Here is a 23,350-nt window from a genome sequence, read left to right as displayed (position 1 = left end):
TTTTTGGCAGTTGCAGCACACTGCTGGATTATATTTAAGTGATTGTCCACTAGGATTCCAAGACCCCTCTCACAATTACTACTATTGAGCCAGGTACCACCTACCCTATACCTGTGTATTTGTTTTTTCTTGTCTAAATGTAGAACCTTGCTTTTTTCACCATTGAATTTGGTGATGCAGTGGTTAGAAAGCAGTACTGCAGGGTATTTCTGCCATCTGTTAGCTGCCTGCAGTTCACCAGCTCAAGGTTGACTCAACCTTCCATCCTTCTGAGGTCAGTAAAATGAGGACCCAAATTGTTGGGGGCAATATGTTGACTCTGTAAACTGCTTAGAGAGGGCTGTAAAACACTGTGAAGTGGTATATAAGTCTAAGTGCTATTTTGTTAAATAGGCCCAATGTTCAAGTTCAATGTTCAAGATCCTTTTATATCTTAAGCCTATCTTCTGGAGTGTTCACTATTCCTGCCTGCTTGGTATTGTCTGCAAATCTGATGAGTTCCCCATTTATTCCCTCATCCAAATCATTGATGAAGATGTTGAAGAGTACTGGGCCTAAGACAGACCCTTGGGGTACCCCACTGCATACTTTCCTCAATGTAGATGCAGTTCCATTGAAGACTGCACATTGAGTGTGGTTGCTCAGTCAGTTACAAATCCATCTGGTGGTGATGCTAACCCATATTTTTCTATTAAGTAGTGGGTTGTGGTCTATTGATCAAATGCCTTACTGAAGTCTAAGTAAATTATATCCACAGCATTTCTCTGGTCCACTCATTTTGACACTTTGTCAAAGAATGCAATAAGATTTGTCTGGCATGAACTATTTTTGACAAATCCATGTTGACTTTTGGTTATGACTTTGTTTGCTTCTAGGTGTTCACTGATTCGTTGCTTGATTATCTTCCTAAATATTGATGTCAACCTGGTAGGTCTGTAGTTTCCTGAATCCATCCCCCCCCCTTTGAAGATAGGGACTACATCAGTCCTTTTCCAGGCCTCTGATAGTTTCCTGGAGCTCCAGGATCTTTGAAAAGTATGGTTCAGTGGTTCTGCAATCACCAGTTCTGAATTCTGCCAGTTCCTTCAGAACCTAGAAATGAGGAGGCTTTATTTTATAGCTTCCCTAGTCTTGATACAGAACTCTGAGTGGTCCAGGTGTCTGGTTTTTCTTCCTTGTATTCTGTCATGAAATGATGCCATTCTGAGCACTGAGTCTCCTTCAAGTGAGGGGTCCTTGGTGCTCTTTGATGGTTTTCTTGCAGGTGTTTCCTTACCCAAACTAGGTGCTACTACATCTAGCACCAATGATGTTACCTAGTTTGGATAATGAATGAAGTCTGCAATTAGCTCCCTTCTTTTGACCCTTTAGTACAGCAGCAACAAGCACATCTCTTTAGCCAGGCTTTTAAATGTTAACTATTTCATTGTTTGCATTGTAAGAGATTTGTTCTGAACTTTCTGTGCTTTTTATTATATTATACCATGAGCAGCCTTGAGCACTGAAGGTGTAATTCACGTTGAGTAAGTGGTGCAATGATGAACAATAATTTTTGAAGTGCAAGAAGGTCTGTTGAGAAGGAGTAGCTCTAGTTAAATGGGTTTATTGTGTTTCTGTGCAGTATAGCCTGAAGATTCCAATATAATTATGATTGGATAAAAAAAGTAAAAAGTTCACAGCAAGAACAGTAAAAAATAGTAGGTACCATTTTATTCCCAGATACAGTTCTTACAAACTTTTGATTACATAGCACAAGCAGCTATATCAAACCTCTGACATCTTTTTCTTTTTATATGGTGAACTTCAGCTTTACAGGTAGTTGTTCTGACCTAGACTTCCCCAAAAAGCATGAGGCAGAGTCCTGGTTCTGACAAAACCCCTTTTATTAAACAAATGTGAATTCCTCTCATTCACATTCAGCAAGGCCTGGCAAACAGTCTTTCAAAGGAATATTTATGGCTACAGACTTTATCTATCTTGGAAAGCTGCCATGTAAATATTTTCCAAATGAGGTGCTGTGCAAGGAAACACTGGGCACAGAGTCTCTGAGATTCACAGGCAAATCTTCACACTCCTGAAACGAATCTAATGACCGAATGAATGAATTGTTTCCTGCAAAATCCCACTCTCCTTTCACTCCTTTTTTATTTCCTATGGGAGGGGCCATTCACCTTCCACCTGTGACTTTACTCCCAAGTCTACCCTGACTTTTGAGTTGTCCTTTTCTTCTGGCAGCCCTGCGCATGCGCACACTGGCAACAAGCTGTAGCTGCTCCTCTGCCTCACTGCTGTCTAGCTCTGAAAGCAGCTGATCACTGCCAGACGGCCTCGGCCCTGTCTTTGCCTCAAACACAGAGCCCTCGTCTAAGCCTTCCCCAGCCTCCAGGACTGACCCATGCTCCTCCCCAACCTCCTCACTGTCCGAGTCTGCTGCCAGCTCTGCTGGCGGACCACAACAGTAGTCTGCAAATGGAAGAAGGCGGGGCTTAGCAGTGAGAAGACGGAGTTTCAGGCTATTCCTGAAATTCCCCTATTCCGAAGGATTTTTGGACGGGTCATTGGACCCTAGCTGTCCCGGAGACGACAGTGAAAGGTGAGGGGAGACCCAGTGACCTCAGAGACGTTCGCAAAGTCTCGGGGGGGGGGGGCTTGGTATTAACCCCTACTGCCAATTCCTTTTTGGATTAGCTGTATGCTAACTGAAACTGCAGGTTTCCCCTAAGAATGGTAGAAGTGATGTCATCTGGTAAGCTGATTTTATTATTCAAAGAGAGACGGTCCACACTTAAAATTTAAGCTAATCGAAACCAAAGAATAGAAGAACTTAGTGGCGAATTGGTCTTTTTTTTAATGGATTTATGGCCGGTGGTTACTTTATTTCTTAAACGCTTCAAGGAATTCTTCGACATTCCCCCCCTTGACTCTTTCTAAGTGGGTTGTAAAGCTAACCTTCTACTAATTAGCCCTTTACGATCTGACACTTTTATTGCTTGGCTGTGTTTAAGATCAGATAAGATCGCACAGCTTCCAGCGTGTTTTTACTTGCAAATTTTAACTACGACACAACATGGCGTCGAAATATATTCCTAAGGGCTCACTTCAGATTCTTCTTTCCGCATTTCGAAAGCTGTTTGATTCATTTCAAAAATTTGAAAAAAAATTGGATTACTTGACTTTAAAATATGAAGGAAAAGGTGAGAACGTTGAATGTTTGAATGTTCCTGAAATACAAATGGAAAATGTGAGAAATGACGTCTGGTCTATCTCAGAGGAAGAAAGGAATGCCATGCTGGAAAGGGGGGGAGCTATAAAGAAGATTCATTTTAAGAGACAGAGCGCAGGAGAAATGAAAACTCCACCCTTGAGAATTAAAGTCAATTTGAAAAGTTTTACAAGCCTGGGACAACATTATTATCTCATCAGTGACATTCTGAGCAAAAAGGTGCAAAGATATCCCTGTTTGGACTTGCTTATAAAAACATTTGGTAAATTTATTCAACGAATGGCAATAGGATTGAGAAGATTTTGCTATTGGAGAGACATAGGCTGACAGATGGAAGAATACAACTTAAAATTAGCTAAATCTGATTACTCTTATTTGTAATAGATATAGCTGAATAATAATTGATATTGATAGTAATGTATATAATGTGGAGTTGATATGATAAATAATAATTGGATATGAGAAAGGAAGGTTGGAAATACTTTTGGGCTACACATAAATAATAACCTTTATATCACAATATTGTGATAATCACAATAATTATCACTACTAAAAATAAAATAAAATATATACAGTTAAATGTTAATTAATATGGGGAAAATGTTATGATATATGATACAACTACAAAGAAGGGAGAATGATAATAAATTATATTGCATGGAGGATGGAATTCTTAGTATTAAATATTATGGATGTTCAGTTAAAATAGGATATGAGGATTTGATGTCAATAGAGGATTTTACAAACAAGTAAATGAAATGTCAGCATGTAGTTATGAATTAACTTTTTGGCATAGTTAAGGTTGAAAGACGTTTAAATAACTGTAGTTAACTAGAAGTGGAGGTATAATGATGTCAATATGGTAAACATTTGAGTTAAGATATTTGAATTAATATGAATTAATGGAAGAGATGCACCAAAACGTATTGTAACCAGCTGATATACTTTTTTATATATATAATATATACCTGTGTTTTTTTTCTTTTTTTCTTTTTTCTTTTTTCCTCCCTGCCTTGTCTTTTGTTCTTTTTGTCTTCTTTGTTTTTGTCTTTTTTGTTTTTGTTTTTGTTTTTTGTTTTGATTTTTTATTTTCCCACTGGTGTGGGCATGTATTGTTTAAGATTATTATTATTATCAATATTTTCAAATAATAATTACAGTCAAATGAAAATGGATATATGACAATGGTGATATGTATGAATATCTGAGTTAAAATACTTGAGTTAACATGAGTTATGTTTGTTGACTGTGGAGGAGATGTACCAAAGTTTATTTGTGACTGACTGATACATTTTCTATAACATGTAAAGAAAGATATTGTACTTGTTTTAAATTGAAATAATAATTAAAAAAAACAGAAAAAAAAACAGTAGTCTGCAAATTACAACCACAATTGAGCCCCAAATTTATATTGTTAAGTGAGACATTTGTTAGTGAATTTTGCCCCATTTTATGATCTTTCTTGCCACAGTTGTTAAGTGAAAGTTATTAAGTTAATAACCTGGTTATTAAGTGAATCTGGCTTCCCCATTGACTTTGCTTGTCAGAAGGTCGCAAAAGAGGATCACATGTCCTTGGGACACAGCAACAGTCATAAATATGAACCAGTTGCCAAGCATCAGAATTTTGATCACATGATCAAAAGGGGATGCTGCAAAGGTCGTAACTTTGAAAAAACAGTCATAAGTCACATTTTTCAATGCCACTGTAATTTTGAATGGTCACTCAATGAACTGTTTTAAGTCGAGGACTACCTGTTTTTGAATCAGATCTGATGAAAACTTTCAAATTCATGCATCCAAAGGTACAATTCTAAAAATTATAGACTGATTATTAACCAGGGAAAGTGTTTAGTTGGCTCCTTTCCATTGAATTGGAAGAAAAATATCCCTTTCTGAACACTTATTTTTCCCTGTGCCCTAGTTGCCATTCTGATCTCCTGTGGGAAAAGAACAATATTGAAAGGTTGTATATGTGCATACTCATGGTACCACAATGTCATTGTCCCACTGGGGAAGGCAGCTGTGTCATGCATAGGTTGTCTAATAAATCAAAATCTCCTCCATCATAACTGTGAAACTCGAAAAAGCAATAAATGAGGACAGTGAAATGCTGGTGTCATCATCCTAAGTGAATCTCTTTCTATGATTACAGAAGATAGACACATTTGCTTTTCAAAGTGTTTTCCAGAATTGCACAAGGAACTGCTTGACATTGTTGCTACAGCATGAGCTCAAGGAGCTAAGTAATTTCTTCTAGCTAAGGACAGTAGATATTTAGGATACCATCGGGGTACTGTAGGTAGACTTGAAAGAAGCAGGATGGGAAGAGTATTGATGCTTTTGAATTTTGGTTTTGCAAAAGACTTTTCATAATATTGTGAATGACCAAGAAAACAAACTAATGGATCATTGAAGAAGTAAATACAGAGGCATAAATGGCCAAGCTCAAAACATGCTCTTTGGACATATTATGCAAAGACCCAGCTGTAATGTTAGGAAAGGTAGAAGGAAATAGAAGGAAAGAATGACAAGAGTTACCTTGAGGTAAGATGGATGACATATACATTTAATAAACAAAGAAACAAACAAAAAATAAATACTGTAAATAAAATAAAAAAGAACAAGCAGCAGGATGGACTTAGTTACGGAGGTGATGAGTAGCTTGTTGGGATACATGGAAGAATAAGTTGGGGATTGAATTGGATAAAATTTATGAGTAAGTGTTCTACATAAGAGTAAAAAACAAATTGATGGCACATAATCAATCAATCAGTCAATAGGATTTGGGATAGATGGTTTCTTTCTTTCTTTCTTTTATTTATTATCCCACCCAGAAAAGACAATTAATCAAAAAGACAGCTAAAGGTACAATCAGAATGGTAATAGAATATTTGCAACAACATTATGAAAAACATGTTTTTTTTTTAGATGCTGAGAAAACTTTTTGCAATTTGAACTGCTCCTTTTTGTCTAAAGTTCTGGAAGATATGGACTTAGGTGAGATTTTTTTAATGGAATCAAATTGATATATACATCGCAAAAAACTCAAACTATAGTCAATGGTGATTTGACTAAAACATGTGATATTCAGAAGTGAACAAGAAAATATTGGCCCTTCTGTCTCCATTGCTATTTATTTTGGAACTTCAAATTTTGAACAGAGATATTAGACAAGATGAAAAGATAATGGGTCTAAAAATTAAAGAAGAAACCTTTAAATTGAGAGCCTTTGCTGACAATTTAGTTGTGATCTTTCAAGACCTCTGAAAAGGATTTTTAAAATTAAAAATTGAAAGTTTTGGTGCATTGGCAGAGTTTAAGATTAATAAATAAAAAACAGAGACACTGGGAAAAATATGACGATAAGATCAAGAAGTTTTGATGTAGAGATCTTGTTTTAAAGTTGAGAAAATGTTAAATATTTTGTTGTTAGTTTTATATGAAGTGCATGTTGTCTCAAAATAACTAGGTCAAGTTATGGAATAAAGTTAAAAAAGACATGCAGAAATAGAAAAAAATTACAACTATCATTGTTGGGAAGAATTTCTGTAATTAAAATGAATATTAAAATATTATTCATATTTCAGACTATATTGACAGTTAATGTACCACTTAAGCAACAGTAAAAAAAAAATCTAAATTTGTTTGGCAAGGCAAGAAACTGAAAATTAAATATAAACACTTGCAGGATGCTAAAGAGGATAGCCAAATTTAAAATTGTACTTTGCAGCTTCTTGGTTAGTTTGGATGAAAGAGTGGTGATTTTAAGAAATAGGAGGTTATTGGATTTGGAAGGACATAATTTAAGATTTGGATAACACAATATCTGTGGCACTACACACTTAAGGTGAATGTATATTTCAAAAATCATTTTATTAAGTGTGCCATATTGAGAATTTGTAGTAGGTATAAAGACAAAACTGACTCCTAAATCTCTTTATAGTTGTCACCTTAAGAAGCTTTTTTTCCCCCAGAAGGGAAATAATAGTTAAACAAAATGGTTAACATATGCTGATACGCTGAATTTCTTCTAAGGAGAGTTTAGCTTAAAAACAAGAGAAAATATGGAGCCAAGAGATTTTACATGCCATTGATTTCCTTAAACTCAGCTAATGGAAAGATTTAAGTAGGATAAGAAGAATTATCAATCTGAAAGGGGTAAGACTGAATTTGATGCAGAGCTTTCTACAAACAAGCATATTGCTAAGATGCATGGATTTTTATTGAAAATGGAAACAGAGGATGAACAAATTAGGGCAAAAAAATTGGATATAATATACAATTGGACTAATAGAAGGATGTGTGGAAAAAAGCACTGAAATTTACATTGCATTATAATCAGTGATGAGATTCAAATAATTTAACAGCCAGTTCTCTTGATTGATTTCTTGATTGATGACTTCTTCCAATAACCAGTTCACCAAACTGCTCAGAAACTTAAAAACTTAAAAACTTCCAAAGTGGTGCGAACTGGCTGAATCCTACCACCGATTATAATTTTAAAGAGAATTTTGATAAATGCTGTATTGTTGGTACATGACATCAGCTATATAGTCAAAAATGAAAGGGAATGTCAAATATTTATTGGAAATGTAATCAAGTTAAAGGTATGCTATTCATCTTTGGTGGTCATGTAACAAAGCTAGAAAATACTGGGATAACTACAGTACGTATATATTTTAACACAGAAGAATTTAAAACTGAATGTACAATTGAAACAAGAGAGTTTTCTTTTGGCCTTAGTGGACAAACAAATGGAAATAGTTTATGGAACTCCGTTTATATTGTATATATGATAACTGCAGTGAGACTTTTATATGCTCAAAGGTGGAAAGATGTACAAACACCTATAATGGAAGGATGGATGATAAAGTTGGTGGAATTGGCCAAGAAACTCCTGCTCTAGAAAAATGCTGGACTGATGGTCCATGGCATTTCCTCTGAAGTGTGAAGAAATAACTTCCTGCTGATAGAAATTTGTCTTACTAGGACTGTCTTTTTCTGTCAAATGTCCTCAGCTGGTAGATTTCTGAGCTTCCTCTCATCTTTCCACGATAGAGAAGAAGATTTCTAGAGAAGCAGCGTTCCTGCTCTCCTTATGGTAGTCATCTTGTCATGGTTGCTTGGCCTCATTCCATCAAGGGAACAAGGCAAGGATTCCAGAGTTGGGTCCTTCTTCATTAGATGGCTGGGAAGGATGCTGGTCAGCTCTTTGAGGTAGACCAGGTCAGGAAATAGATACCACAAGAATTGCTGGGATTCTGTTATTCTAGGATATATACAGAGACTCTTGAAAGCCTGACAGATTTTCTCTCTTTCTTCTCACACCAAAGAGAGCCAAGGTGAGTGATCTTTAATTTCTTCCTCATTCCATCATGTCATTCTGGGCCAACCTGATGTTTTTGTAGTATCTGCAAGGCTGTCTGTGCATTTCTTCATAGTGCTCCCTATCCAGGGGTGGGATTCAGCTGGTTCAGATCGATTTGGGCGAACTGGATGCTAATTTTATATCTGGTTCACTGAACCGGTAGTTGCAAGGACTGGCTGCTCCACCTACCCCACTCTGCCCCTCTCCTCCCAAGAGTCTCCACCCAGCCTGTTTTGGATGCCAGGTAAGTGCAGAGCCTGCACAGAGGATGAAAAATGAGCATCCTGGAAGTTCTGGAAGTCAGGAAACAGGCCCGTTTTTAGCCTCCAGAGGGTCTCCAGAGCCCAGGGGAGGCCATTTTCATCTTCCCAGAGGCTCAAGGAAAGCCTCTGGAGCCTGGAGAGGACAAAAACACCTCCCCCACCATGGTGCAGGAGGCCTAGTAGGCCATGCCCACCATAGCCATGTCCACTATAGCCACACCCACCATAGCCATGCCCACCAAGCAAACAGGCAGAGAACCGGTTGCTAAATGTTTTTGAGTCCCACTCCTGACCCTACCTCAAAATCCTGGCAGTTATTGGATGTCACACAGTGCCAAAAAAATGATCCTTATATATTGAAAGTTGGAGCAAAGCCAATGGTTGCTTGAAAGGGGCTGTAGACTCTTACATTATTTACATCCTGTCCATATGGAAATGACTGAGCAACACATTTTCATGTATTATCTAATAGTTTTACCACCAGTCTATTACTGATGGCATAAGCAGCTTAAGGAATGCATGATAACCTGGCTTCTTGACTTATTTCCATCCACATTATCAGCAGTAGCCACAGGAGGTATCTCTATTTGCTTGTGTCTGACCAAGTAATGTGTTGCTACTGTTGTGCACTTTTGTGTTTCTGCCTTCCCTTCACATTGTATATGCATGTGCGTGCTATGAAAAGCCCAGGAAAGGTTGCATACGGTCTGGGTCACATGACTAGAAGGGAGGAAAGCTTAGAATTCCCTCCTTATTCCTGCTCCATTCTATACAATACAATACAATAGCAGAGTTGGAAGGAACCTTGGAGGTCTTCTAGCCCAACCCCCCTGCCTAGGCAGGAAACTCTATACCGTTTCAGACAGATGGCTATCCAACATCTTCTTAAAGACTTCCAGTGTTGGGGCATTCACAACCTCTGGAGGCAAGCTGTTCCACTGATTAATTGTTCTAACTGTCAGAAAATTTCTCCTCAGTTCTAAGTTGCTTCTCTCTTTGATTAGTTTCCACCCATTGCTTCTTGTTCTACCCTCAGGTGCCTTGGAGAATAGTTTGACTCCCTCTTCTTTGTGCTCCTGAGAGTTAGAACAATTAATCAGTGGAACAGCTTGCTTCCAGAAGTTGTGAATGCCCCAACACTGCAAATCTTTAAGAAGATGTTGGATAGCCATCTGTCTGAAATGGTATAGATTTTCCTGCCTAGGCAGGGGGTTGGGCTAGAAGACCTCCAAGGTCCCTTCCAACTCTGCTATTGTATTGTATTGTATAGAATGGAGCAGGAATAAGGATTCTGAGGTCCTTTTCAATTGCCTCATCCACAGGGAGCCTGGAGGGGGCATTTTTCTGGATTTCTTTTTAATTGCAGATCCTGGCTGGATTTGGTCTACTTTCAAATATACATTTAAAGGGCACCACAAATATCACAAATGTATGGTATCTTATTTGCTAAAAAAATACCCTGATAGGTTGTGCTAGCGCAAGACACATTTTGGACTTTGTATATCAGGGTGATTGTTTGTTTTCTTTTTAATTGCATTAAAATTAAATGATACAAAAAACGTTTTATCCTAATGCTTCAGCCCTAGAAAGATATGCAGGTTGATAGAAATGCACATATTTTATAAAAAAAATATAATTATAATGGGAATGGCATATAATTTGGTAACCCACCTAGGAGCTCAATGTTTTAGCTGTTATGGTGGTAAATAAAGTGGCATTTATTTATTTATTTTGTCATTTATTTTAAAAGGATTGAAACAAACAACTCGACACCCCGAGGTCCCTCTCTACCAATTTACAAAGTGAAGCAGCTAAAAAGTATCTGATTCATTCATCTGCTCTATCTGCAACGAGGAACATTTGATCTAAGGTGGCACTGAAGTTATGCAAATATGTTTCCAAACATTGCTGCAAAAAACATTATTAATAGCTAGACCAGAGCTAATGGAATCTTTTTAAAAAAGGGGGAAATAGTAAATATTGAATATTTACATGATTACTTTCCATATAAATGATTTAATTATAATAATGATGTTTGTCCATCGTGTTCGAAGGGGACATCTAACAGGTTGTGGGTTGTCCACGATGTGTCCGCAGGTGGCTGATAAGGCCTATATGGGCATGAAATGTTCTGCCACATTGTTGGGCAGACATGTGTGGGCACCATTGTTGCAGCATTTGCAGCTCTGGCTTTGTGGAGTGATTGCTTCTCTTGTGGTCATGGTTGTTCTTCTGTCCTCAGATGTCTGGCAGCCTTGGTGGATCAGTGTGCACCATGTTGGACAATCTTGTGCCAGGGTTTCCCAGGAGGTGGTGTCAATATCCAGGGACTTGAAGGAGGCTTTCAACGTCTCTTTGTATCACTTCCTTTGTTCCCCGTGCAGTCTCTTTCCTTGAGACAGTTCACCATAGAAGAGCTCTTTGGGAATGCGATGGTCTGGCATCCTTGCAACATGGCCTGTCCAGCTTTCATCAGCCAGGTGTGAACTGAAGTCAGGCCTGCGCTGGAGAGGACTTCTGTTTCTGCCACCTTGTCCTGCCATCAGATCCTCAGAATTCTACGAAGGCAGGTCTTGCGGAAGTGGTTCAATTGCCTAGCGTGCCTCCTATATTCAGTCCAAGTCTCACTGGCAACCATCAGGATAGTTAGCACTACTGCTCGGTAGACTTTGAGCTTTGTAGAGAGGCTTATTCCACGGTAGTCCGACACATTGGTCAGTAATCTCCCAGAGCTTGCCTTGGCGATTCTGCAGGTGACCTCAATCCCAATTATTGCTGCATGGGAGAGGGTGCTGCCAAGGTATGTAAATTGGTCCACTGCTTGCAGCTTTGTCCCTTCATTGCAGAGGTGGGTTCCTACTGGTTCAGACCGGTTCAGACGAGTAGGTAGTAACTTGGCCTGCCACACTCCCATTCTCTTGGCGGCGCCTATCTTGCTTTTTTCGTGCTGCGCATGCGCATATAGCATGCATCAAGTGTGCACATAGTGCATCCCTGAGCAAACCAGCAGTAGCAGCAGCCAGACCCCACTGTGATGGTGGGCTCTTGGTGTTGGGCTTTTGGAGCTGGCTGATGCATCACATCGGTCTTTTTTATATTGATAAGGAGGCCAAAGTTGTTAATTGATAATAAAGAAATATCGAAAGGGTGTTTGTACGTGTCTCTTTCTCTTCCACACACAAACTTTACTTTAAGACTAATAAGCCAGAAACAAACGTATATCTATGCATAAACAAATGTGTGTATATACATTCACAAAGCCATATTTTGACATAGAACAATTGTTATAACCATGACAATTTGGATCGTGCTAAATCAACTTATAAGCCAACAAAGACTTTTTTTAAAGCACTTTATTTTTTTCCCCTACTTGTAAAGCATACTATGAGAGAAAGTGCCATGCTAACTGAATCAAAGTTTTACCCATCATACTTATATTCCTAAATGGGGGGGAAAAGTTTGAATTTGCCTTTATGTGTCCAGTGGCATGGTGGCTTGTAACCAAAGAGCTCTCAATTTAAAAAAAAAGCAAATGAAAAGTGCATAGCCAAAAACAAACAAACAAATAAGCAAACAGGTGGACTTACAGAAAGATTATGCATTTTATAAAGATTTATGGGTTGGCCTTTTTGTCTTTCTGACTTTGTTGCTGATATGAGCTTGTTGAGATCTTGCTGGTGTGATTTGGTTTTGAAAGTCATTTTAAGCAACATTTATTTCTTTGTACTCTATTTCTTCAAAAAAGAAGAAATAGAGGGCGCAAGGTTTGTCGCTGGTTGGTGTTCACACATGTTATATGTCTAATTAATGCTCTCGCTGGACTTTATTTCTGTGTTGAGTTTTAACCTTGTTTTTGAAATTTTCGTACTGATGAGTTAATATGAAATGCTTGCATCTACCCCTGTTCGTCTTTTAACCGCCTTGTTCAAATTGTTAAAGGGGATTAACCAATTTAAATTTGTATACTACCTACTTCACAGGACCCGAGGAAATGTACAGTATATCAAAAATGCATTTTTACAAATTTCCCAAGTGCCAATAATAAACTGCTGAAAGTTTCTCTTATGCAGTCCTATCATCTTAGCATGCATATAGCACAATGGAAGCATCCAGGAGCCAGAAGACCCAGAACACAGAGGCCATCATCAAGAAAGAGCATTGTTGGGCCCCTATCCACATACCCCATGGAGGATGGGGACCTGTCTCATCCCTTCTCTAAAAAGACACATAAGACAGGTTAAAACTTACCTCTTGCAGATTGGGTTTGTAGGTGCAACCAATACTACCAATTCTGTTTGGGACCAGAAGCAAACTGTGATGACCCAGGCCACAGCACAGAAGCAACACAGGCAGCTGGCAGTTCAAACCACCCCTTTATTGCTCCAAAATTTCCCCAAACACTCCCACATTTCTGGCAAGTCCCAGAGCAAAGTGATGACACACACACACACACACACACACACTTCTTACAACCTCCGGCTGCAAGTAGTCCAGCCCAAAGCTGTGAGCACAATGGCTGCAAAGCAAGAAATCGAGGAGGGTAAGTCAATGAGTCCAGGAAGCAAAAGAGCAAGGCAATTAATCCAGAAAGCCAGGAAGAAAGCAGGAAATCTAGGAGTGTCGGCAATGGCACTCAACATTCCAGGAATTCAGCATTTATTCCCTACAAATGCCCCTCCCCACAGCATCTCCTTAAGTCTCAGTCCCCAGGTATGCTTTGTGAAGAGGAGCGGGGTGCTCTCTTCCTGAGTTGTTAGGTCAGTCTGAGTTGTTCTTGCCTTCTCTCCACTCTCTGTACTCTAGGAGCAGGAGGGGGTGGTCCTTGCTCATTGCCTGAGCTCTGTCTCTCATGTTCACTGCTAGCCTCTTTTGGTCATCCTGCCCCCCTTCCTTCCTGCCTAAAAGCCATCCCAATCCTGAAGGGCCCTGGCCTCACTCGGCATCTTCCTCCCCACATTTCTCCGAAAACAAGGAAGCCACCCCCTCGGGCTCCAGTTTTGGCTCATCTTCCTTTGTAGATTCAGGCTCCAATGGGGGCATGGCACAAACCAATAGACAAGGCAGCGGTGCAACCTTGCTGTTATGCTGTTGAAATTTCTACTTCCAGAGAGCAGAGAGGCTACCATGTTTTGGATCAAATGTAAATTCGCAGCCATTTTTATGGTGTCTAGTTGCAAGGTGAGTAAGGTGTGAACCTCAATAATCATATTCTCCTCGTCTAGAGAGGCCTACAATGGTCAGGCCAGCACACAGGCCCTTCTGGCAACAACTTCTATCTGCTGCTCTAGCAGGAGCTATGTATCCAAGAGCATCCTCAAATCACAAAATAGTTCCATCTGGGGAGTGTGATTTCATCCAGAATAAAAACTGGAGTTGAAATCAAACCAGATTGATTATTAATGAAGAGCAGCTCTACTTCAGGGATTTCATTTGAGTTTGTTTTGATTCTTGAAGCCTCCCACCCCTCAGTGGTCAGGAGTTGGACAGCATCCCTGGCTCAGTTTGGAATCAAAAATAACATATTGCTGATGGATGGATGCTTTCACTTTTGGGGGGAGGGGAGATATGGTATAAATTATATGAATAAATAAGTAACTAAATAGAGCTCAGTATAAACCATTAGATCTTTGATTTAAAATCTCGAGTTTGACGCCCCTGCACTACTGTATTCTGAATATGTCAACTGATGAACATGGATGTGTAATTAGACCCACAATTTATAACTGATGTTCATTTATGGAAAAGAGATCTCAAAATTCCAGCCAACACCCCCCCACACACACACACACTTTTTAAAAATTGGAGATAAAGACCAGAAAAGGAACTGGAATTAACTCAGAATCTACAAATCGTTTCTTCGACCATTATTACAAATCTGATACAGACTTACAATTCAGTTAATGCACCTGAAAAAGCTTTGAAGCAGCCAAAAAGCTGTTTTTGATCAAGGAACAGGAAAAATATAATTGTAATTTGTTAATTTGGTAATTCAACATTTGACTGTTCCAACTTTTGACACTATGGGCTTTTAACTTACCAAACTGCCTTGAACACCATCATTAATTGATTTTAAATATATTTGCAGGTATTACAAAACAAAAACAAAAAAAAACCACTCTGAAATTCCACCCTCATTCTGATATTCCAAATGAAACTATCCAAAGGTAGCTTTAAAAAAAAATAGTTTAAAAAAAACTTCTGGAAGTTTCACTTGAGAAAGGCATGGACTGGAAGTAGCGCTTGTAGGCACTTTCCTTTGTTTCTCCAATACACCTCTGTTTTGGATGACAGTCTTGGTTTCCAAGCCTCCTTGCCTACTGAAATCAAAGCACTACATCTTTACTTAAGTCAAATTAAGGATTGATTCTGGATTTCTGCTAAATGGGAAATGCTGAAATTGGAAGAAAGAATAGCAATCCTGCCTTTACTGAATTATGCAGCTTCACAGAGGAGGGCCAATATTTGAGAAACCAATTAGCAGCTCAGAACCTAGGATACAAATATTTTCAACATAAATATGAAGATTTTGTTGGATTTCCATGCAGTTTCCCTGTAATTCCACCACTTTGCTTATCTTGGCAGGGCTGCAGAAGTGGTTTGTCATCACCTTCTTTTCAATTTCTCCATCTAGCCCACAACCCTTGGATTCCCATGTGGTCTTCCAATCAAATACTAAATAGGGCCAACCCTGCTTAGCTTGTGAAATCAGCCAAGGTTGGCTAAGCGCTGAAATGTAAATGACACAGAGAGCTCTTGTATTACAGTGGCTATTTGGAAAAGTTTAAATAAAGGTAATTGTCTTGCCCAACAAGCTATTTGGGAAAATAAGAGTGAAGAGCTTTCAACTGATAAAGGTTCTTTAAATCAGACATAGGTTTATTTGGGGGGGGGGCAATTAAACAGAACCAGGTTTCTTTAATCAGAATTTCTTTCCACTTAAGGAAACAAAAGTAGTTTTGTGACTTTATTAAAAGAACACACACTGACCTGATTGCTATGGCTGGCTCTTAATGGACACAATGAAACCAGAATTCAATTTAGATACCTGAAGTCAATGATTATACCAGGAAAAACAGGAGTTAAATACATAGAAGCAATTGCTGGCCAACCAAAGACTTAAAGTTAAGCTCCTCATAATTGTGCTATGTTAATTCAAAAACATGGCTTGGTCTAGTATTACAATATACCACTGTGTCTTACAATTTTCTCAAAGGAGGGCTTGGGTAGGGTGGATGAAAAACTCATTGAAACGGGAGTGGATCTCTTGCCTGAGATCTCTGATCCAACTAGGAACTCCAAGACTAAACCAGCTCCTTTCACCTTTTTCAGAACTTGCAATGCACCCAATCCCTCATCCCCAACTTAAAAGAAACATCACTGTGAAGTGGTTCAGTGATGGACAGCATAGCAGAAAAGTGCTTCATAACAAGTTTCTACTTACATTGGTTTTAAGAAGAATATGTTCCTTTAGTATGAACAAACCTCACATTTGGCTGAAAGGTCTTGTGTCATCTTCTGCTTTGCTGCTGCTTCAGCTGCCATTGAAACGGGGATGGGGTGTGTGTGCTGGAGGAAGATTCTAGACGCTGGTCTGACCGTCTCATTGTGCATGCGGAGGAAGGGAGTTTCCCGCCAAGGTTAACTGTCCAGCATTCCATCCTGGTGATGTTTTTTGAAGATATCTCCCACCTGACAGTTGGGTGAATTATAATTGGACTATGGACTGGGGTGCCAAGGGAAGGGGATTGAACTATACATGATATTCTTTGCTTTCACGCCTAATTAACCAGATTCAGCTTTGCTTCGCTACTATTCATTTGTAATTAGTAAAAGTACACTTAATTTCAAACAAATGGAGTTGAGTGGTTTCTTTCCTGATTATTAGATGAAATAGCACCTGACAATAAGCTGAATCTCACCTCGCACCCAACCCGGAGTGAACAACTTCCGAGGGGGTGCCCTCATAGAAGGAAAAGAAAAATATCTTTACATGAAAGTGACCAGGAAGAAGACATGGGTGCAACGGCAGCACCATCTTTAACATAAATGCTAGCTGACCTCAGAGAGGAAGAACCTGCTGTTCGACCCAGGTGGACTTGGGGTGTAGGACAAAAAGAGGAACCTGAGGAATTACAAACTGGGGTCACAAGAAGAAGACCAAGAAAAACCCTAGCTGCTGACTGGAGTGGCTCTGGAGAGGAAGACTACAAAATGTCCCAAGCCATGAGACTCCTGGAGGAGGCATGGAGTGAATGCCGGATTCGAGAGAGAGCTGTGGAAAGGGAACCAGCAGAGGAACTGGAAAAAGGTACCCGCTGCATGGCTTAAGGGAGACTGGAGGGGCCGAAAGGGGATGTGCGCAAGAAAACCCAGCACCGACCTCCCCCCCTGCAGTTAGAGACATTCAGAGAGCGGGGGGGGGGGGGGCAGGCGACGCCGGATGGCTAAAGTCCTACCCTTAAGCATAAAATATGATGGAGAACTCAGCGGCCTCGGGTTGTTTATTATTCAGGTCTGGAATTATATGGAAATATATGGGCCTGATTTGGTTACTGATGAATCTAAACTGAGAATAGTGTTAACGGCTTTGGAGAAGAAATCAGCTGACTGGATGGTCAGATTACATAATAGTAACTCCCCTCTCTTGAGGAATTTTGATGACTTTATGGCAGCAATGAGGAGAAGGTTTGACGACGCCCTGACTGAGCGTCAAGCCAGATTAAAATTTACGACCCTCAGACAGGGAAAGAAAACTGTGCCTGAATATGTGCAAGAATTTCGGGAGTCATCAGCCTATATGAGGGGATGGTCGGAAGAGGCCTTGCTGGATCAATTCGCTGATGGCTTGAATAAAGTTGTTTACCAACAATGCATAAACAGGCGCATTTCCCGCCATTTGGAGCCTTGGTATGAGAGTGCTGCAGATATTGAGCTGGACTTAACCAGCCTTCATTGCATGGATGAGGGAGAAGTTGAGAAATCCCCTCCACCCCCCTAAAAAACCCCTCCCAAGGAGTGAAAAAGGGGGTAGGGGAGGTTTTGCAAGCCCTCCAATTGTTTCCGCTGTGGAAAGGAGGGGCATCGTGCTGTGAATTGCCGAGTGAAGCTGACCCACTCCGCTTCACCCCCCCACCCCCGGAGGGAGAGGAAACCTGAGAAGCCTTCCCCGCCTTTGCTGGGGAAGATGTTTCTCGACGCTTCGAGCCAGAGGAGTGGGGAAACAGAAGTCCCAGCTCTTCTGATGACAGTGATGATGAGGATTCTCGTCGCTGGGTAAGTTCGCGCGCTGGCCCCGTGCTTATTCCCATCGAGCTTAGGGTGCCCTCTTCTGGCAAAAAAGAAAAACTTATGGCTCTATTAGATTCTGGGTGTTCCCGTTGCATGATAAGCCCTGAAATGGTTGAGAAGCTGGGCTTGAAACTAAAAACTTTAAAAATCCCTATTGCTTTTTGCCAGATAGATGGCTCTATTGCGGGGGGCTGTCCTGCTCATTTTTCCACTGAACCCATCGAGATGTGGATGGGTACCCACCAAGAAATAATAACTTTTATTGTAGTGTCTGGGATGGACCGTCCCCTTATTCTAGGACTCCCCTGGCTCCGTAGATGGAACCCACACATTAACTGGAGAGAGGGGTGGTTGCAGATTCGAACAGCCACACCCCCTGAGGGGAAAGTTGAAGCTCCAGACTCTGGTACTACTACCCCCACACTGGCAGCCAGGGGGCAGGAGAAAATTGAGGGGGAGGAAAAAATTCCAAGGGAATATTGGGACCTCAAGGATGTTTTTAGTGAAAAATCTTCTGATAAATCTTCTGATAAATGACTCCCAGAGAGATGGAGGAAATGAGGAAATTCATTGATAAAAACTTGGAAAGTGGATTCATTGAACCAGCAAGGCCCAAGGTAGCAGCTCCAGTATTGTTCAGAGAAAAGAAAGATGGCTCCTTCAGATTATGTGTTAATTTCAAAAATCTGAACTGCATCTCTGCTCAGAACCTCTACCCCTTACCACTGATGCTGGCCCAACTGGGGAAGGGCCAGATTTTCACTAAATTGGACCTAAGGGAAGCGTACTATAGGGTCAGAATTAAACAGGGGGACGAATGGAAAACTGCTTTCAACTGCCCCCTTGGTTGCTTCCAATTTTGAGTAATGCCATTTGGCCTCCAGGGGGTGCCAGCAGTTTTCATGCAATTGATTAATGAGGTTTTACATGACCATCTTTTCAAAGGTGTAATGGTCTATTTAGCCGATATCCTTATTTACACGGAAACACATGAAAAACATGTGAAGCTTGTTCGCACGGTTCTGAAGAAACCCCGAGCAGCAGAACTGTACGCCAAGTTGTCCAAGTGCGAATTTCATCAGGAAAAAGTTGATTACCTGGGCTATCGGATCTCCCACAAGGGCATAGAAATGGACCCCGTTAAGGTCAGGGCTGTCACCGAGTGGGAGGCCCCACGTACACGTAAGCAATTACAGATATTTTTGGGATTTGCTAACTTCTATCGTCAATTTATTCCCTCCTTCGCTAAGATAGCTCTCCCTATAACTAACCTCCTTAAATCAAAAGGAAGGGCTAAGCCTAAACCTAGCAAACCATTGGACTGGACTATGGACTGTCAAGCTGCTTTCGAGAAGTTGAAACGCCTCTTTGCAAAGGAACCAGTCCTCAAGCACCCTGACATGGAAGCCCTTTTGTGGTCCAGGCTGACACCAGTGATGTGGCAGTGGGAGCTGTACTACTTCAAGCAAATAGCCAAGGTAAATTACAACCCTGCACTTACACCTCTCGCAAACTGACCGACACAGACAGACATTGGGCTATTTGAGAGAAAGAGGCTTTTGCTGTTCGTTGGGCTTTATCAACCTGGTGCCATTTTCTAGAGGGCGCCAAGCACCCTTTCGAGGTGTGGACTGACCATAAAAACCTGGAGGCATTGAGAACCCCCAGAAAACTTTCTTCTAAGCAGATGCGCTGGGCTCAGCATTTCAATAGATTCAATTTTACCTTGAAATACATTCCGGGAGGGAAAAATTTTATGGCTGATGCTTTGTCCAGACTCCCTCAGTACAACTGTTCAAAGCTCAGTGTTGTCCAGCCTGTCATTCCCACAAAGAGCCTGGCTGCTCCTGTTGCTATAGAAGTCAAACAACTTCCACATTGGAAGTCACTGAGGACTTTCTATCTAACCTAAAAAAGGCCCTTACTGAGGATGACTGGTTCCAGCAACACATGGATGAATGCACTATAAAAGATGGGTTGGCTTGGATTGGAGCAAAGTTATACATCCCTGTGCCCGTTAGGACCATTGTACTTCAACGAGCTCATGACTCCCGGATGGCTGGACACTTTGGATTCATTAAGACTCTGCACCTCGTTAAGAGGCAATTTTGGTGGCCATCGCTGAAAAAAGACATTGAGGATTATGTAGCTAGTTGTCAGTTTGTGCCGCGGCTAAACGCCCTCCGGGTAAGCCCCAGGGGTTGCTCCAGGCGGTGGCCCACCCAGTAGCCCGTGGAAGGAGATCTCCATGGATTTCATTGTTGAACTTCCGGAAAGTCAAGGAAACACAGTAATCTGGGTTGTTACTGACTTATTCTCCAAGCAAGTTCATTTCATCCCTTGCTCCAAGATCCCTTCTGCTAAATCTCTCGCTAAGATGTTCATCTCACATACATATCACTTACATGGGGTACACAACCGCATCATTTTGGACGGGTGTTCAGTTCACCTCCCTATTCTGGAAAGAATTCCTGAAGCGGATTGGCTCCACCCAGGGGTTAAGCTCCTCCCACCACCCTCAGACTAGTGGGGCCTGCGAGAGGACTAATTCTGTGCTGGAGCAATATTTACTTTGTTTCATCAACTACAAACAAAATGATTGGGTGGAATTGTTGCCTCATGCTGAGGTGGCTTACAACAATTCCGTGCACAGCAGCACTGGCTTTACCCCTTTTCGTGTGGTGTATGGCCAGGATTTTGTGCCCATTCCTGAGATTCCTCACGAGCAGCCGCAAGTATCTTCGATGTCCGAGTGGAGTGATCACCTTCGGGACGTCTGGCCTTTGGCACTCCAGACTCTAGATGCTGCGCACCGCGCTCATAAGAAACAGGCTGATAAGAAACGGACTAAACCCCATGAATATAAGGTTGGTGATCAAGTTTATTTATCCACTAGATTTCTTCAAACGACGCAGAAGTCGAAGAAGTTGGGCCCCAAGTATGTTGGCCCGTTTCCTGTTGTCAAGATCATCAACCCTGTCTTAGTCCGTCTCCAGTTGCCTAAGCATCTCAACCGAGTTTACCCTGTTTTTCATGTTAATCTCTTGAAGCCTCAACTCACTTCTTCCTTGAGAGCGCCTCTTCCTCCTCCACCTGCCCCACTTTTGATAGAGGGAGAGCAGCATTTCGAGATCCGTGAGAGTTTGGACTCTCATAAGCGGCGGAACCGTGTCCAGTACCTGGTGACTTGGAAGCATTTTCCCCCATCTCACGCTGAATAGGTTGACAAGTCCCATGTTCGAGTTCCTCGTCTGCTTTGCAAGTTCTACTCTGCCTATCCTGACAAGCCCTGATTCTTGGACAGTCTGCTAATTCTCTTTTTTGTTGTTTTTTCCCCTCTCCCTTCCCCTTTCTCTCTTTCGTGTCATGTTGTCTGTCTGTTTGTTTGTGTTCGTTTCGTTTCTGCAGGTCTGACCGCCCTTTTCTGGAGGAGGGCCAGATGTCAGCCTCTGCTTTGCTGCTGCTTCGGCTGCCATTGAAATGGGGAGGGGGGCATGGTATTTGGGAAGGGAATCATTATGTGCTGGAGGAAGATTCTAGACGCTGGTCTGACCGTCTCATTGCGCATGCGGAGGGAGTTTCCCACCAAGGTCAACTGTCCAGCATTCCAACCTGGTGATGTTTTTTGAAGATATCTCCCACCTGACAGTTGGGTGAATTATAATTGGACTATGGACTGAGGTGCCAAGGGGAGGGGATTGAACTATACATGATATTCTTTGCTTTCGCGCCTAATTAACCAGATTCAGCTTTGCTTCGCTACTATTTGTTTGTAATTAGTAAAAGTACATTTAATTTCAAACAAATGGAGTTGAGTGGTTTCTTTCCTGATTATTAGATGAAGTAGCACCTGACATCTTGCCTGTCCCTGCACAAAACCTTTGGGCAGTTAAATGCTGTGTAAATAATATCTTATACATCCCTAGCAGAGTAAAGCAATCCGATACAGTTTGCTCATTCAAACTTTTGAACCTTAGTCTGACTTTTGATATTCTCAATGTCTGCTGTCCTGGATTTATGGGGTTGCCTCTGCTGTTTAAACCCTATAGTAGATTTTTGTGTTTCCAGCTTTGATTAGTAGACTCTTCTCTTTGCTTGTGCTTTATTAAAGAGGACATTGTTTTTTTCCCCTGCCTAGAAAGGGTTTTTCTAAAACTTAGTGTGCCTTACAATAGATCTCTACTATCTCAGTTAGAAACAGCTCCTGCTTTTAACTCAGGAACTCAAGACTTTGCATAGAATTGAGCAAATCATTTGGCTGTGTTCATTTCCAGCAAATTCTTGTTGTTACTGGTGTAAAATCAACAAATAGTCTGTTAATTTGCAAATGCAGTAGCAAAAGAGTCTTGGCGAAACAAAAAGACAACACATTTATTCCATCAATTGTTATGTGAATGAGTGTTAAAAAAAAACTAACACTCTGTTGAGCAACATCTATATGAATCCCAGCCACCACTCTCAAAGTTCATTTTTATTTTCCATCACTTTGGAATAACTCTATTTTTGTTTCTCTTCCTCTTCATTTTATAATGAAAAATATTGTTTTTTCATTCCCTCCTGGCAATTTTCTAAAGAATGTGAACTTACAGCTAAACTTAGAAAGACACCTGAGTATTTCTTTTTAAAACAATTAAACAACAACCCCCTTCCCCAAGTGATTAAATTAAAATGGAAAAGCATTTGTCCTATTGTATTTTCCCTGGTTTAGTACACCATGCATTAAAAAAAACTTCCTTACTCATTCATTCCAAACAATATTTTGTCTGGCTATAGTTTCTTCTGAAGTTGCAATGTGTTTTTCCTGATGTAAATATCGCCCCCTTTCAAAAAATGTCTACATTCTAAATGTATTTTAATAGAGTGCATTGCAAAAGATGTAATATGTGTATTTTTCCAAAAAGCATGGAGCAGTGAACCAGTGATTTTTAACCACTATTAGTATTGATCATACTTCACATAATATGCATACATTTTTTTTACCTTTTGATGTTATTTTATCATAAATATTTATGCAAGCGCAAAACAGATCCCATATGTGACCTAAGGAAACCACAACAGTGAGAATAGCAGGAATGTGAGCGGATCTAAATCACTGTAGCATTTCAGGAGTACCCAATCTCTGGTCCCAGGGGGCCCGTTTGAAATTAAGTACATAAATGTTCTTCACATTCTCCAGAGAAGGATTGCCATTGGAAGGGTGGGTGGG

This window comes from Thamnophis elegans, chromosome 2 (genome assembly GCF_009769535.1).
Source record: "Thamnophis elegans isolate rThaEle1 chromosome 2, rThaEle1.pri, whole genome shotgun sequence".
Taxonomy (NCBI): Eukaryota; Metazoa; Chordata; class Lepidosauria; order Squamata; family Colubridae; genus Thamnophis; species Thamnophis elegans.
The sequence above is the reverse complement of the archived record's forward strand: the minus strand, read 5'-3'. Positions refer to the sequence as shown.